The 17,035-nt window shown below is 38.7% G+C and overlaps 1 protein-coding gene across 2 annotated transcripts in view; it reads right to left on the bottom strand.

Annotated features, from left to right (window-relative positions):
* The window catches only part of TAB3 (TGF-beta activated kinase 1 (MAP3K7) binding protein 3), a 57,739-nt gene extending 44,515 nt beyond the window's left edge, over positions 1–13,224 (bottom strand). For both annotated transcript variants that reach the window (XR_009538534.1, XM_060138350.1), the window contains exon 1: positions 13,100–13,224. The gene's annotated coding sequence lies outside the window, so the exon portion shown is untranslated. The remainder of the gene's footprint in view (positions 1–13,099) is intronic.
* Between the last annotated feature and the right edge of the window lie 3,811 nt (positions 13,225–17,035).

Below are 17,035 nucleotides of genomic sequence, written 5' to 3'. Positions count from 1 at the left end.
CATTAACAAAAGAAAAGTCAACAACCACATGATCATCTCAATAGATGCAGAAAAAGTATTTGACAAAATTCAACATCCATTCATGATAAAAACTCTTAACAAAGTGGGTATAGAGGGAACATACCTCAACATAATAAAAACCATTTATGAAAACCCCACAGCCAATATAATACTCAACAGTGAAAAGTTGAAAGCCTTCCCGCTAAAATCTGGAACAAGATAAGGATGCCCACTCTCATCTCTTCTATTCAACATAGTACTGGAAGTCCTAGCCACAGCAATCAGACAAGAAAAAGAAATAAAAGGTATCCAGATTGGAAAGGAAGAGGTAAAACTGTCACTATATGCAGATGATATGATACTATATATAGAAAACCCTAAGGACACCACAGAAAAACTACTAGATCTGATAAGTGAACTCAGCAAAGTAGCAGGATACAAGATTAACATCCAGAAATCAGCTGCACTTCTTTACACTAACAATGAAATATCAGAAAAGGAATGTAAAAAACAGTATCTTTCAAAAATCACACTAAAAACAAAACCAAAAAGAAACCTAGGAATAAACCTGACCAAGGAGGTGAAAGACTTATACACTGAGAACTATAAAACATTAATAAAGGAAGTTAAAGAGGATTCAAAGAAATGGAAAGATATCCCATGCTCTTGGACTGGAAAAATTAATATTGTTAAAATGGCAATACTACCCAAAGCAATCTACAGACTAAACACAATCCCTATCAAATTACCCATGACATTTTTCACACAACTAGAACAAATAATCCAAAAATTCATATGGAAACATAAAGACCCAGAATTGAAAAAGCAAGCCTGAGGGAAAATACAAAGCAGGAGGCATAACCCTCCCAGACTTCAGACAATACTACAAACATACAGTAATCCAAACAGTATGGTATTGGTACAAAAAAACCCCACATACGGATCAATGGAACTGAACAGAGAGCCCAGAAATAAAGCCACACACCTAAGGTCAATTAATCTTTGACAAAGGAGGCAAGAATATACAGTGGAGAAAAGAGAGTCTGTTCAGCAAGTGGTGTTGAGAGAGTTGGACAGCTGCATGTAAATCAATCACGTTAGAACACACACACACACCATGCACAAAAATAAACTCAAAATCACTTGAAGACTTAAGACATAAGACATGACACCATAAAACTCCTAGAAGAGAGCACAGGCAAAACATTCTCTGACATAAATCGAATCAGTGTTCTCTTAGGTCAGTCTCCCAAGGCAATAGAAATAAAACCAAAAATAAACAAATGGGACCGAATCAAATTTACAAGCTTTTGCACAGCAAAGGAAACCATAAAAAAATGAAGAGACAACCTACGGAACAGGAGAAAATATTTGCAAATGATGCAACTGACAAGGGCTTAACTTCCAAAATATACAAACAGCTCACACAACTCAACAACAACAAAAACAAACAACCCAATTGAAAAATGGGCAGAAGACCTTAATAGACATTTCTCCAAAGAAGACATACAAGGACTTCCCTTGTGGTCCAGTGGCCAAGACTCCGCACTCCCAATGCAGGGGGCCCACGTTCGATCCCTGGTCAGGGAACTAGACGCACATGCTGCAACTCAGAGTTCGCATGCCGCCACTAAAAAGATCCCAAATGCTACAATGAAGGTCCCGCAGGCAACAAAGATCTCACATGCCGCAACTAAGACCTGATACAGCCAAATTAATTAATTAAATAAAATAAAATAAAAAAGAAGACATAGAGATGGCCAGTAGGCACATGAAAAAATGCTCAATGTCATTAACTATCAGAGAAATGAAAATCAAAATTACAATGTGGTACCAGCTCACACTGGTCAGAATGACCATCATTAAAAATTCTACAAATAACAAATGCTGGAAAGGGTGTGAAGAAAAAGGAACCCTCCTACAATGTTGGTAGGAATGTAAGTTGGTGTAGCCACTATGGAAAACAGTATGGAGGTTCCTCAGAAAACTAAAAATAGAATTACCATATGATCCAGCAATCCCACTCCTAGGCATATACCCAGACAAAACTATAATTCAAAAAGATACATGCACCCCTGTGTTCATAGCAGCACTGTTCACAATAGCCAAGACATGGCAACAACCTTAATGTCCACTGACAGATAAATGGGTAAAGAAGATGTGGTACATATATACAATGGAATACTACTCAGCCATAAAAAAGAATGAAACAATGCCATGTGCAGTGACATGGATGCAACTAGATATTATCATACTAAGTGAAATATGTCAGAAAGAGAAAGACAAATACCATATGATATCACGTATATGAGGAATCTAAAATATGACACAGATGAAACTATCTACAAAACAGACTCAGGGCTTCCCTGGTGGTGCAGTGGTTGAGAGTCCGCCTGCCGATGCAGGGGATACGGGTTCGTGCCCCGGTCTGGGAGGATCCCACATGCCGTGGAGCGGCTGGGTCCATGAGCCATGGCTGCTGAGCCTGCGCGTCCGGAGCCTGTGCTCCGCAACGGGAGAGGCCACAACAGTGAGAGGCCCGAGTACTGGGGAAAAAAACAAAAAAAACAAAAAACAGACTCAGACATAGGAAATAGACCTGTGGTTGCCAAGGGGGAATGGGAGAGGGACAGGGATGGACAGGGAGTTTGGGGTTAGGAGATGCAAACTATTAAATTTAGAATGGATAAACAACAAGGTCCTACTGTATAGCACAGGGAACTATATCCAATCTCCAGGGATAAAGCATAATGGAAAAGAATATAAAAAAGAATATATATGTTTATAACTGAGTCACTTTGCTGTACAGCAGATATTAGCACATTGTAAATTAAGTATACTTCAATAAAAAAAGGAAAATTATGAAAATAAAAAGCTCATTGGTAAAGGCAAATATACAGTAAAGGTAGTAAATCAACCAAGTACAAAGCTAGTAGAAGTTCAAAAGGCAAAAGTAGTAAAATCATCTATATCCTCAGTAAGGGATACAAAAACAAAAAGGTGTAAAATAATATGCCAAAAACAGTAATTATGGGGGGAGACGAGTAAAAATAAAGGGTTGTTAAAATGCATTTGAAATTAAGAGATCAGCAACTTGAAACAATCATGTATATATATAGATAGCTATATATAAACTTCATGGTAACCATAAACCAAAAAATCTATAACAGATAGAACACAAAAAGGAGAAAGGAATCCAAACATAACACTAAAGATAGACATCAAATCAAAGGGTAGGAAAAAAAAAAGGAACAAAAAATAACCAGAAAAATAACCACAAAACAACTTACAAAATGGCAGTAAGTATATACCTATCAATAATTACTTTATTTATTTCATTTTATTTATTTATTTATATTTTTGGCTGCATTGTGTCTTCCTTGCTGCGTGCCGGCTTTCTCTAGTTGTGGCAAGCGGGGGCTACTCTTAGTTGTGGTGCATAGGTTTCTCATTATGGTGGCTTCTCTTGTTGCGTGTGGATCACAGGCTCTAGGCATGCGGGATTCAGTAATTGTGGTGCATGGGCTCCAGAGCACAGGTTCAGTAGTTGTGGCGTACAGGCTTAGTTGCCCCACGGCATGAGGGATCTTCCCGGATCAGGGCTCGAACCCGTGTCCCCTGCATTGGCAGGCGGATTCTTAGCCACTGCGCCACCAGGGAAGCCCCTCAATAATTACTTTAAATGTAAATGGACTAAATTCTCCAATCAAAAGATACAGAATGGCCGAACAGATACAAAAACAAGAACCATATATATGCTGCCTATAAGAGACTCACTTCAGATTTCAAGACACACAGACTGAAAGAGAGAGAATGGAAAAAAGTATTCCATGCAAATGGAAATCAAAAGAAAGCCTGGGAAGCAACAGACACATAGATCAACAGAACTGAACAGAGAGCCCAGAAATAAACCCATGCACATATGGTCAATTAATCTATGACAAAGGAGAAAATACAGTTTCTTCAATAAATGGCACTGGGAAAACTGGACAGCTACATATAAAGGAATGAAATTAGAACATTTTCTCACACCCTATATAAAAACAAACTCAAAATGGATTAAAGACCTAAATATAAGACCGGAAACCATAAAACTCCTGGAGGAAAACATAAGCGGAACACTCCTTGACATAAATCATAGACAGATCCATTTTCTGGATCTGTCTCCTAAAGCAACAAAAAACAAAAACAAAAATACATAAATGGGACATAATTAAACTTAAAAGCTTTTACACAGCAAAGAATACCATCGACAAAAGAAAAAGACAACCTACTGAATGGGAGAAAATATTTGCAAATGATACGCCTGATAAGGAGTTAATATCCAACATATACAAAGAGCTCATACAACCCAACAACCAAAGAAACAAATAACCCAATTAAAAAATGGACAGAAGACCTGAACAGACAATTTTCCAAAGAAGACATGCAGATGGTCAACAGGCACATGAAAAGATGCTCAACACTGCTAATCGTCAAAGAAATGCAAATCAAAACCACAATGAGATATCACCTCACACCTGTCAGAATGTCCATCATCAAAAAGACAACAAATAACCAGTGCCGGCAAGGATGTAGAGAAAAGGGAACCCTTGTACACTGTTAGTGGGAATGTATATTGGCACAGCCACTGGAGAAAACAGTATGGAGGTTCCTCAGAAAGCTGAAAATAGAGTTACCATGTGATCCAGTAATTGCACTCCTGGATATATATCCAAAGAAAACAAAAACACTAATTTGAAAAGATACGTGCACCCCAACGTTCACAACAGCATTACGTACAATAGCCTAAGTGTCCATCAAAAGATGAATGGATAAAAATGATGTGAGATATATAGATAGATAGATAGATATAGATATAGATATAATGGAATACTACTCAACCATAAAAAAGAAAGAAAATTTGCAATTTGCAACAACATAGATGGACCTAGAGGGTATTATGCTTAGTGAAATGAGTCAGACAGAGAAAGAGAAATATGTATGTTATCACTTATATGTGGAATCTAAAAAACTAGTGAATATAACAAAACAGAAACAGACTCACATATATAGAGAATGAAGCAGTAGTTACCAGTGGGGAGAGGAAAGGGGAGAGGGGCAAAATAGGGGCAGGGGATAAGAAGTACAACAAACTACTATGTATAAAATAAATAAGCTACAAGAATATATTGTACAGCACAGGGAATATAGCCAATATTTTATAATAACTATAAACGGAGTATAATCTATAAAAATTTGAATCACTATGTCATACACCTGAAACTAATATAATATTGTAAATCAACTATAACTCAATTTTTTAAAAAAGAACACAGGAAAAAATGTTAACAGTACATGGATCTGGATAAAGGGTATATAGTGTTCTTTGTACTATATTTATTATTATAACTTCTTTAAGTTTAGAATTATTTTCCAAATACAAAGCCAAAACAAGACAAAAACCAAACAGAAAGCCTGTAGTTCTATTCAGGGATTATCCCTTGTTCACCACTGCATTTCCAGAACCTGACCTAGTACCTGCTCAAATGTTTGTTAAATAATGAAGAATCGATTTCATTATACTGAACCAGTCTAGCTAGCAAGAAAGAAAAATATATAGATGAAGCTTGCCCCCTACCTTCTGCACACCCCACCTCCCAATAAAATATTGGGGAATCAGAGATCAACTACATAATGACTTGTGAATGCTTAGAGAAATGAAAAATAGGTTTACGTTACTGAATCAGTGGGTATATTTTTCTAGTTTGCCCCTTTTATTTTTTATTATTATTTATTTTATTTATTTATTTTTGGCTCCATTGGGTCTGTGTTGCTGTGCGCGGGCTTTCTCTAACTGCAGTGAGCAGGAGCTACTCTTCGTTACGCTGTGCGGGCTTCTCATTGCGGTGGCTTCTCTTGTTGCAGAGCACGGGCTCCAGGCACCCAGGCTTTAGGAGTTGTGGCTCACGGACTCTGGAGCGCAGGCTCAGTAGTTGTAGCACACGGGCTTAGTTGCTCCGCAGCATGTGGAGTCTTCCTGGACCAGGGCTCGAACCTGTGTCCCCTGTATTGGCAGGCGGATTCTTAACCACTGCACCACTAGGGAAGCCCCTAGTTTGCCCCTTTTAAAGCACCCCAAATCTGAAACGCGAAGCAATTCTAACAGTTTAACAATCTAGGCTTTAATTTAAAATGTAAACTATTTAAAGTCCTTAGCATTTAACTTTTTTCTGAAACAAGGTTTGAATTTTCCACCTTTTTGATCAAAACAAACACTACCTGCCATTTTCACAGTAAGCTGATCTATAGTTTGCACTAGCCACAGGAGTCCTAACTGGACTAGTAACCTTGCCAAGTCACTGAAGCACTGCCTTACAGTGCAGTCCAATAAAAACATAATGTGATTCATTTTAAATGTTCCAGTAGCTACCCTAAGAAAGTAAAATGAAACAGGTGAAATTAATTCTAATATATTTTATTGAATCCAAGATAGCAAAAATACTTTTGTTTTTAACATGAATTCAATATAAACATCATTGATATTTTACATATTTTTTTTCAAACTAAGTCCTTGGAGTGCAGTGTGTGTTTTATATTTACAGCACATCTCCATTCAGACTGGTCAAGTTTCAACTGCTCAGCAGCCACCTGTAGTTAGTCATGACTACCTTACTGGTCAGGGCAGCTCTAAGGCTTAGGATTTTCATTTAAAATAGAGGCTAAGAGCTACAACTCTTAGATTCCCTAATTCAGTACCTCCTTTGAGGGTATATAATTGGGCATAGGGCCTAGCACAGACTAGGTGTTCAATGAGTATTTGCTAGGTGACATGAACAAAATGCAATTCATTGAATTTAGTGATAGGAATGAACTTAGGTGATCAAATTTGCTTTTATTTATTTACAGAAACAATAACACCTTTCCTACCAGGAAAGGATTCCTCAATATTTGATGGACTAACCATATTCAGAACACTTGATGGCTATTTAACCATTGTCAATAAAGAGTTTCTGAAGCATTCAAAGTCTTAACTCAAGCTTTCCTAGTGGCTTCAAAGAACCGTTTTTATTCATTTCTCAACCCTAATTTCAAGTCTTTAAAATATAAGGGCAATACAGTTTGCCTTCTTATGAGAAAGAAGAAAAAGCGACAAGGGTCAGTAAGAACAAAGATGTTTCAGATGTCAAGAGCCTAGGATCCATAGGTTACTGCAGAGCTTTTGGGAGTTCCTAGCTCTCGGCTAGCTTTATTAGCCTTCAGAACCTCAGGCGCTACTAAGACCAAAGTTACTATTAATTTTATCACTATTGTTATCAGCTACCATTTATGAACAACTATGCCCTGAAAGGTGGCTACAATTACCTCCATTTTACAAAGAAGAAATTAAACTCAGAGAATGGGCATATGGCAGAATCGTGACTCAAATCCAAGCCTGCCTTCTCCAAAGTCTTTTCTTTCCACTATGTCATTGGTAGGTATCAAGGACATTCCCAGCAGAGTGATGATGAGCACCCTTCTTTCACTAGCTGGGGGGAAAAAAGACAGGAAACCCTCATCAGTTTATCATCCAAACAGAGGGTTACAGGTGTGTGGGATTTGGAGGGCTGAGAGGGGAGGAAAGAATCCTTTTACAAATAAGCTGTTTTCGGACATACAAGAAACAGAGCTGAAGGGGAAAGGTTGCCATTTTCTTTTTTAGTGGTTACAAATACTTGCCTTTGGAAAAACATTAAAAAACATCTTTAAAATTGAAGCCAACAACTTACACACCCACAAAGACGGCTACCATCTGAAAAGATGATTAATAGTAGACCTACTTTTCACAACAAGTAGGAATCTAAACTGATAAAAACTTACTCTCCTCAAGGGATTACGACAGCGATCTTAAAAATGATTAGCACTCTGCTCTGTACAAACATTCACTCACGTAAGCACTAAATGATGTGGATAATCATTAAGTATTGTAAGTATTTCACAGTATATAACATTCTCAAATAAATTTAACTTTCTGAGGATTATAAAATACTAAAATACTTTTTAAAAAGTTATTTCCTTTCTGCTCACTGGGAGGTTAAGCCAGCAGGTAGTTTACAAACAGAAAATATTCCGACCAATAAGATCAGCCTGTTTCTTAAAAAAGCAAAGTTTTACAGTAAAATACTACACTGTATTTTTGTATTTAATCCCATAGAATACAACTAAAATGACACATTGCCATATATGATCTCATATTAGATTTGAAAGTGATGCATATTAAAACATACAATCTATTCTTGCCCATATATATTAATGTATTCAACAACTATGCAAAATACATACAGACATTGTTATTTAACAATATTATAATGGGCTGCTACTTTTTATATAATATTAAAGTGATGAGTGATGACTTGACACCTTAAAACCAGCCAGAGCAAGTAGCACCTGAACTGTACTGGCTAGGCTAGGATGTGACCAAACTCCTGGGACACCCATGAAACACCCCCACTAAACCACAGATGGCCACAGCTGTGGACTGTGGAGCTGAGTAGGCAGTAACCCTAGATCAAGAAGAAATATTGAAGGTATAAACCCTACGAATGTCACACTGTTCGAAAGCCACATAAACCAGGAGATTTTGTAGCGTTGAGCCTTCGTTGCCTGTTAGCTTTGCGGGGACTCCTAATTTCTCAAGGCAGTACTGAGACTGGGGGCTGGGATGGTAATGCTTAGCAGTGGAATCACTCTAAGGCTTCCTCCAGTGGTGCAGCTACCCTCCTAATTCAGGAGTGTCAGCATAAGGCACAGTGGGATCTCTTCCTCAAAATGCAGGTGCTGGGATTTCTCTCAACAGAATTCCTCCTTCCAACCAGAGGAAGCTCCCCTAGAGCTCTGCTCTGATGCCATGATTCTCTACGCTCTAGAAAATGACCTCAACACCTAGTGCTTTGTTTCCACAGCCTTCTCTGAGCTCAGCAAATATTCAGGGCTGTTATGGCCCTGACTGTTTACCCCTGCCAAAACTTTAGCTCACTTTCTACAATAATAATCACAGGTTATAAACCAGTGTGGTCTCTGGGCCAAAATCAGCCCACCAATCTGTTTGGTTTGGCCTTGGCATATTAAAAAAAAAAAAAAAGGTTGAGCCACACTTTAAAATAGGAAAATATGACATAAAAATTTGGATATCTAGCCTTTCTCTGAAAAATCAGATCTAGCAATAGTAGTCAACAACTAGCTGAAGCTGAAGCGCGGCTCACTTGTTTAGAAAGGACACATTCTCTCCAGCTTGCCTAGTCCCTACACTCCCTTGCGTGTCCCAGACACGGAGGCCTGGCCTTGCTCTATTCACTGACATATTTGCTGGGTCTGTGACACCTGAAATGTGTTCAAGAGAGGTTTAAAGATAGTACCGTACATATTAGTCTAGTCTAGTGTGTCTCAACAGTATGCTATTGCTGTGGTAATTTGAGGCACAATAATTCAACATGCAAGCCTGCTCCATGTGTCACAAGGTGTTCAGCACCCTGGTCCCTCCTGTAAAATCCCAAGAGCACCCCCAAACGGCCCCAGGAGAGGCAACAGTATCTTAGGCTGACAACCAGTGCTAGCATGTCAAATTTAGTGATGTGAGCATTTCCCAGATTTGAAGAAAAGTTAGCCTTATCTTGAGAGAAGTTTTAAGATAAAAAAACTAAAGGAATCATTCATTTTTCTGACTGGTCTGGTCCAAGTAGTAACTGTTGAACAGAAACATATACACTAGTATAAAACTTTGAACCTTCATCCATTTTCTTGTTGAGGGGAGGTTTTGATTTTAGAGCACACTTACTTTTTAATTTTTTTATTTTTTTGCAGTATGAGGGCCTCTCACTGCTGTGGCCTCTCCCATTGCGGAGCACAGGCTCCGGACGTGCAGGCTCAGCGGCCATGGCTCACGGGCCCAGCCGCTCCGCAGCACGTGGGATCCTCCCGGACCGGGGCACGAACCCGCATCCCCTGCATCGGCAGGCGGACCCTCAACCACTGCGCCACCAGGGAAACCCCTAGAGCATACTTATTGAGCCATATCTATGTACCAGGCACTGTGCTAAGTGCTTTATCTCATATAATCCCCATTATCATCCCATGGGAGAGGTAATATCATCATTCACATTTTACAAATGAGGAAATGCAAGGCTCAGAAAGGGTAAATAATTTGCCTGTGGTGACAAAGTTAACAAGCAGAAAGCTAAAACATAAACTTGAAGTCTATGCTTTAGCCATTATTCTCCTGTACTATAGGCTACATGGTAAGATTTTGATGATGTCATAACTCTTAAAGACACTGTAAAGTTTAAACCAAAACTTGCTTTTAAAAAAGAAGAGTTTCGGGCTTCCCTGGTGGCGCAGTGGTTGAGAGTCCGCCTGCCGATGCAGGGGACACGGGTTCGTGCCCTGGTCTGGGAAGATCCCACATGCTGCGGAGCGGCTAGGCCCGTGAGCCATGGCCGCTGGGCCTGCGCGTCCGGAGTCTGTGCTCCGCGACGGGAGAGGCCACAACAGTGAGAGGCCCGCGTACCACAAAAAAAAAATAAAAATGAAAAAGAAGAGTTTCTGCACCAGACTGTGAATTCTTCAAGGTAAATAGCAACAAGGAGTGACTGATATTGGAGCATAACAAATGATCTTTTACTGGAGGGGTAAAAATTCCAATTTCAGAATTTTTCACACATATATGTAAAGATTGTACCAAACAACAAGTGAGAAATAGGAATATGATAGTTATTATTTCCCTTAAGTTAGAGCCTTCCAAATAATTTCTAAAACTATCATCCTACAGGATTTTCATTACAGTAGAAACCATTTTGAAATAGTCACATATTCACTTCATCTATCTCATATTCTGTTATATTCTCAAAAGAGACTATGGACCAAAATAATATTCATATTAAAACACTCATCAAAGGAATTTTCAAGTTAAGTATAACCTCCCACCGGAAACAAACAGAAGCATATTCAGATAAAATTTAAGCGTAATGCCCCTCCCCACAAGTGAGCATCTATTTGCCAGCTGCTACCTATACAGGACGCACCACACCATACAGGGCCACTCCCTGCCTTCCCCCACCAACCTCCCCAACAAAAATAAAGGTACTTGGGGGCTTCCCTGGTGGCGCAGTGGTTGAGAGTCCGCCTGCCGATGCAGGGGACGCGGGTTCGTGCCCCAGTCCGGGAGGATCCCACATGCCGCGGAGCAACTAAGCCCGTGAGCCATGGCCGCTGAGCCTGCGCGTCCGGAGCCTGTGCTCCGCATCGGGAGAGGCCACAACAGTGAGAGGCCCACGTACCACAAAAAAAAAAAAAAAAAAGAAGAAGGTACTTGGGATCTCCTCCCAATTCCGAGGTTGGTAACAAAGAGGTAGGATATTAAAAGATAAACAAAGCTGAACGACCTTATATAGCGGTAACTGAGAAAAGAAATGGGAACGCCTTGATTCTTACTTATTAGAAATATTTTGTTCAATTAAGAATGAATTGGTGGTGGGAGAAAAAATGGTATCTAGGTTAGAGAAATCAAAGGTTTCCTTTAGAAAGTGACTTTAAAAATATCTCAAGAACATTCTAGAAAAGGCAAAATTATAGAGACAGTAAAAAGATCAACGGTTGCCAGAGGTTTGTGGGGAGGAAGGGAGGGTTCATAGGTGAAGCACAGGAGATTTTTAGGGCAGTGAAATTATTCTGTATGATACTGTAATGGTAGATACATGACATTATGCACTTGTCAAAACCCACAGAACTTTATAATACAAAGAATGAACCTTAAAGTATGCAAATTTTAAAAAATCCTTTAGAAAGTCAGGGGGTCCCAGGAAGGAATGGAGACCATATAACAGAATCTAACTGTATTACAAATGTATGAAACAGTATCACTGCAGGGGATGGGGGGAAAGGTGCTGACTGAAAGAACTTTGGAAATGAGTGGAGTCTGTAAGACTAAAGGTAAAAGGAACTGTACATAAGCATTGTATTCTAGCTGATAAAGCTGTTTCCCATGGGGGTACAGGTTAACAATTCTGATATTGTTACCCATCAGGGTATCAGGTTAACAAAACTGATATACAACTATACATGTACACTGGGACTGAACAATTAAGTAAATGGATGGTAAATGGTGGGAGCCAGATTTCTCACTGTTGGAGTGGGAGGTTACAGAAAAGCAAGGGGAGGAGGCTAGAATGACCTATGTAGTAATGGATTAGAGCTGGAGACATCAATATGAACTCATGTTTACCTTAATACTGATATATATACAGAAATGAATGCATAGAAATACTTATAAATATGCATAAATATACAGGTAATATATACACAGGATTTCAGCTAAGAAGGCCTAGAAACAGCAAAACTCTAGTAGCAACAAGCACACCTAGCACCCAGATCTTGATTTCCAATAGCATTCTCTAATAAAAGAAATCTGGACTTTGTGGAGAAACTGCTGATTCTAGAACTGGGATAGGGGATATACAGGATGAGCCTGGAGAATCTTGTAGTACCAGAAAATAAGGAAGTGTCCGAAAAAAAAAAACCAAAAAACACCCCATGACGATGGGGGCATGTCAGAGTGACACAGAAGCCAACCAAAAGAGCTCCCAATGGCCAAAACAGCAAAAATTTGAGCAACAAAATAAATAAGGTAGTACTGGATTATGACCCAAAATATAAAACAAATATCTGTAAGCCCATACTGACATAAAGAAATGACTGAATAAATAAATAAATAAATAAATGGGGGAGAAGAGACAATCTCCCATGGAGAATTCCCAGTAACTTACGTAGAAGAGCCTCAAGGAGATGGAGCAAAACTTCCCACTCCTTAAGTGTGGACTACACTTAGTGACTTATTTCCAAACAACACAGCATGGAACAAAGTTTTTACAAAAAATAAAAAAGTAACTTCACAGTGGAGAAACTTGACAAACATTTTCAGCCAGGTGACCAGAGTCAACATTAATAGTGATAAATCATTGTACCCTTGATATAATGGAATGAGAATGGCACTTTACCTCTGTGGTCTTCCTCCTAAAAACCCATAACCCCAGTCTAACCATGAGAAAAACATCAGATAAATCCAATTGAGGGACATTCTACAAAATACCTGATCAAATTCTCCTCAAAACTGCCAAGGTCATCAAAACAAGGGAAGTCTGAGAAACTGTCACAGTCAAGAGGAGCCTAAGGAGACGTGACGATTAACTGTAATACAGGGCCCTGGTGGGATCCTGAAAGAGAAAAAATACATTAGGTAAAAACTAAGGAAATCTGCATAAAGTATAGACTTTAGTTAATAACACTTTTAATATTGGCTAGTTGTAACAAATATACCATGCTAATGTAAGCTGTTAATAATAAAGGAAACTGGGTGCAGGGTATAAAGGAACTGTCTGTATTATCTTCTCAATTTTTCTGAAAAACTAAAACTGTTCCAAAAAAATAAAGTCTATTTTTTTAAAAATTAAAAAATTACCCTGGCACTGGACTCTTACTCACATCTCCAGCTCTCAAAGCACCTTCTTTTCAGTAGACTTGAAATCTGACAAAATGAGGAGCTAAGTTATCCTTTTATTAACTTCTTAACTCAATACAGAAAAATGACAAAAACTCATAGACTTCTGGTGACTTAAAGTAACAACAGACAGGATGCTAGGCCACACTTTTAGGGCAAGCAGTTCCTTCCCAAGTATCATCACAAACGGAACCTTCTTTTCCTTTAGGTCACAAATATCTTCTACAGTAATTAAATTCTACATTTGTCTTTCTGAGAGCACTTCAGAAGACAAAAAGATAGTCCACTGCCTGTTTTCTTAAGGCTTTTGTAGCACACCTGGCTGTGACTTACCATCATGAGCCCCCCATTCTATCTAGAGAAGAAAGGATGAAGCCCAGAACTATCAAGCATCTATAAAATTTTCAATTGCATAGCCAAAATAGTATACAACTTTTAAAAAACTGCTACTTTAAGGGAAAAAAAAAGCCCTTACTGGCTTATTTTGACAGATGAGCATTCTCTCTCTCCATCATTTAGAAACTATCTTCGTTCTCGGTAAACCTAATAATTCAATGTTAACCTTATCATTTTAGGGCAAATACTGGCTTGTATCAGAGCCATGATGCATATAAGTTTCTAATTAATCTACTGACTCAACCTCATTTTATAACCACAGTAGAGCTAAAATAACATAGCCTGTTTATAATGTATTTTTTTAGCACTTTACTATACTTTTTCTTACTTTTTAACTTCTTAGTTACTTTATCTTAAACAGTACCTGAAAAATGAACTTCAAGTATGAGCAAGAAGTACTTGCACCTATACGAAGGCTGTTTTCTACCATGTGAAACAGCCTTTTCTGATCTCTGATGTGACAACGCAAAATCCACCCCACATTCACCCCACATTCTCCCCATCAACTTGAATCAGTTTTCTCTCCTTCCTAAATGCCTACAAAAGTTATTGTCTGTTTGTTACCACCAGCACTTGAAATAATGTTTACCAACTTTTTATTTTCCTCTAGGTTTTATAACTGTAAACCTTGAGAATGAAAACCAAACATGTTCTTTTTTTATTTATTATTATTATTTTTAACATCTATATTGGAGTACAATGGTGTGTTAGTTTCTGCTTTACAACAAAGTGAATCATTTATACATATACATATGTTCCCATATCTCTTCCCTCTTGCGTCTCCATCCATCCCACCCTCCCTATCCCACCCCTCTAGGCGGTCACAAAGCACAGAGCTGATCTCCCTGTGCTATGCGGCTGCTTCCCACTAGCTAGCTATTTTACATTTGGTAGTGTATATATGTCCATGCCACTCTCTCGCTTTGTCACAGCTTACCCTTCCCCCTTCCCATATCCTCAAGTCCATTCTCTAGTAGGTCTGTGTCTTTATTCCTGTCTTACCCCTAGGTTCTTCGTGACATTTTTTTTCTTAAATTCCACATATATGTGTTAGCATACGGTATTTGTCTGTCTCTTTCTGACTTACTTCACTCTGTATGACAGACTCTAGGTCCATCCACTTCATTACAAATAGCTCAATTTCGTTTCTTTTTATGGCTGAGTAATATTCCATTGTATATATGTGCCACATCTTCTTTATCCATTCATCCGATGATGGAAACTTAGGTTGTTTCCATCTCCGGGCTATTGTAAATAGAGCTGCAATGAACATTTTGGTACATGACTCTTTTTGAATTATGGTTTTCTCAGGGTATATGCCCAGTAGTGGGATTGCTGGGTCATATGGTAGTTCTATTTGTAGTTTTTTAAGGAACCTCCAAACTGTTCTCCATAGTGGCTGTACCAATTCACATTCCCACCAGCAGTGCAAGAGTGTTCCCTTTTCTCCACACCCTCTCCAGCATTTATTGTTTGTAGATTTTTTGATGATGGCCATTTTGACTAGTGTGAGGTGACACCTCATAAGACCTAAATGTAAGGACAGAAACTATCAAACTCTTAGAGGAAAACATAGGCAGAACACTCTATGACATACATCACAGCAATATCCTTTTTGACCCACCTCCTAGAGAAATGGAAATAAAAACAAAAATAAACAAATGGGACCTAATGAAACTTCAAAGCTTTTGCACAGCAAAGGAAACCATAAACAAGACCAAAAGACAACCCTCAGAATGGGAGAAAATATTTGCAAATGAAGCAACTGACAAAGGATTAATCTCCAAAATTTACAAGCAGCTCATGCAGCTCAATAACAAAAAAACAAAGAACCCAATCCAACAATGGGCAGAAGACCTAAATAGACATTTTTCCAAAGAAGATATACAGACTGCCAACAAACACATGAAAGAATGCTCAACATCATTAATCATTAGAGAAATGCAAATCAAAACTACAATGAGATATCATCTCTTGCACTGCTGGTGGGAATGTGAATTGGTACAGCCACTATGGAGAACAGTATGGAGGTTCCTTAAAAAACTGCAAATAGAACTACCATACGACCCAGCAATCCCACTACTGGGCATATACCCTGAGAAAACCATAATTCAAAAAGAGTCATGTACCAAAATGTTCATTGCAGCTCTATTTACAATAGCCAGGAGGTGGAAACAACCTAAGTTTCCATCATCGGATGAATGGATAAAGAAGATGTGGCACATATATACAATGGAATATTACTCAGCCATAAAAAGAAACGAAATTGAGCTATTTGTAAAGAAGTGGATGGACCTAGAGTCTGTCATACAGAGTGAAGTAAGTCAGAAAGAGAAAGACAAATACCATATGCTAACACATATATATGGAATTTTAGAAAAAAATGTCATGTAGAACCTAGGGGTAGGATGGGAATAGACACAGACCTACTAGAGAATGGACTTGAGGATATGGGAAGGGGGAAGGGTAAGGTGTGACAAAGTGAGAGTGGCATGGATATATATACACTACCAAACGTAAAATAGCTAGCTAGTGGGAAGCAGGCGCATAGCACAGGGAGATCAGCTCTGTGCTTTGTGACCACCTAGAGGGGTGGGATAGGGAGGGTGGGATGGATGGAGACGCAAGAGGGAAGAGATATGGGAACATATGTATATGTATAACTGATTCACTTTGTTATAAAGCAGAAACTAACACACCATTGTAAAGGAATTATACTCCAATAAAGATGTAAAAAAAAAATCGAATGGTTTTGATTACAAAACTGTGCTAAGACCCTTTAAGGGCCATACGTCCTTAAATTTAAATGACTCTATACTGCGTCTATACAGAATCTTTATTGAGTCTAATTTATTCTCTGGGAAAGTAAAAGAACGTTTGAAATTTCCACACCCCAAGTGAGCACCACACCTTCGGTACAAATCCCAACAGTGAAGGGGGTATATTTTTTTTCCTTTGTATTCCTTTCCTTTCCCCACCATCCACCGCCCCCTCGCCCCCCACCGCTGTACCTTCTCAGGAGAACTTGAACTGCTCACTCAGGACTGGGAGGCCCTCCCCATAACCCAATCCACAAAATCACTAATCTACCACTCAAGAATAACTTTAACTTCCTCAAGAAGGAAAAAAAAA

The sequence above is a fragment of the Lagenorhynchus albirostris genome, chromosome X (assembly GCF_949774975.1).
Source record: "Lagenorhynchus albirostris chromosome X, mLagAlb1.1, whole genome shotgun sequence".
Taxonomy (NCBI): Eukaryota; Metazoa; Chordata; class Mammalia; order Artiodactyla; family Delphinidae; genus Lagenorhynchus; species Lagenorhynchus albirostris.
The sequence above is the reverse complement of the archived record's forward strand: the minus strand, read 5'-3'. Positions and strand labels throughout refer to the sequence as shown.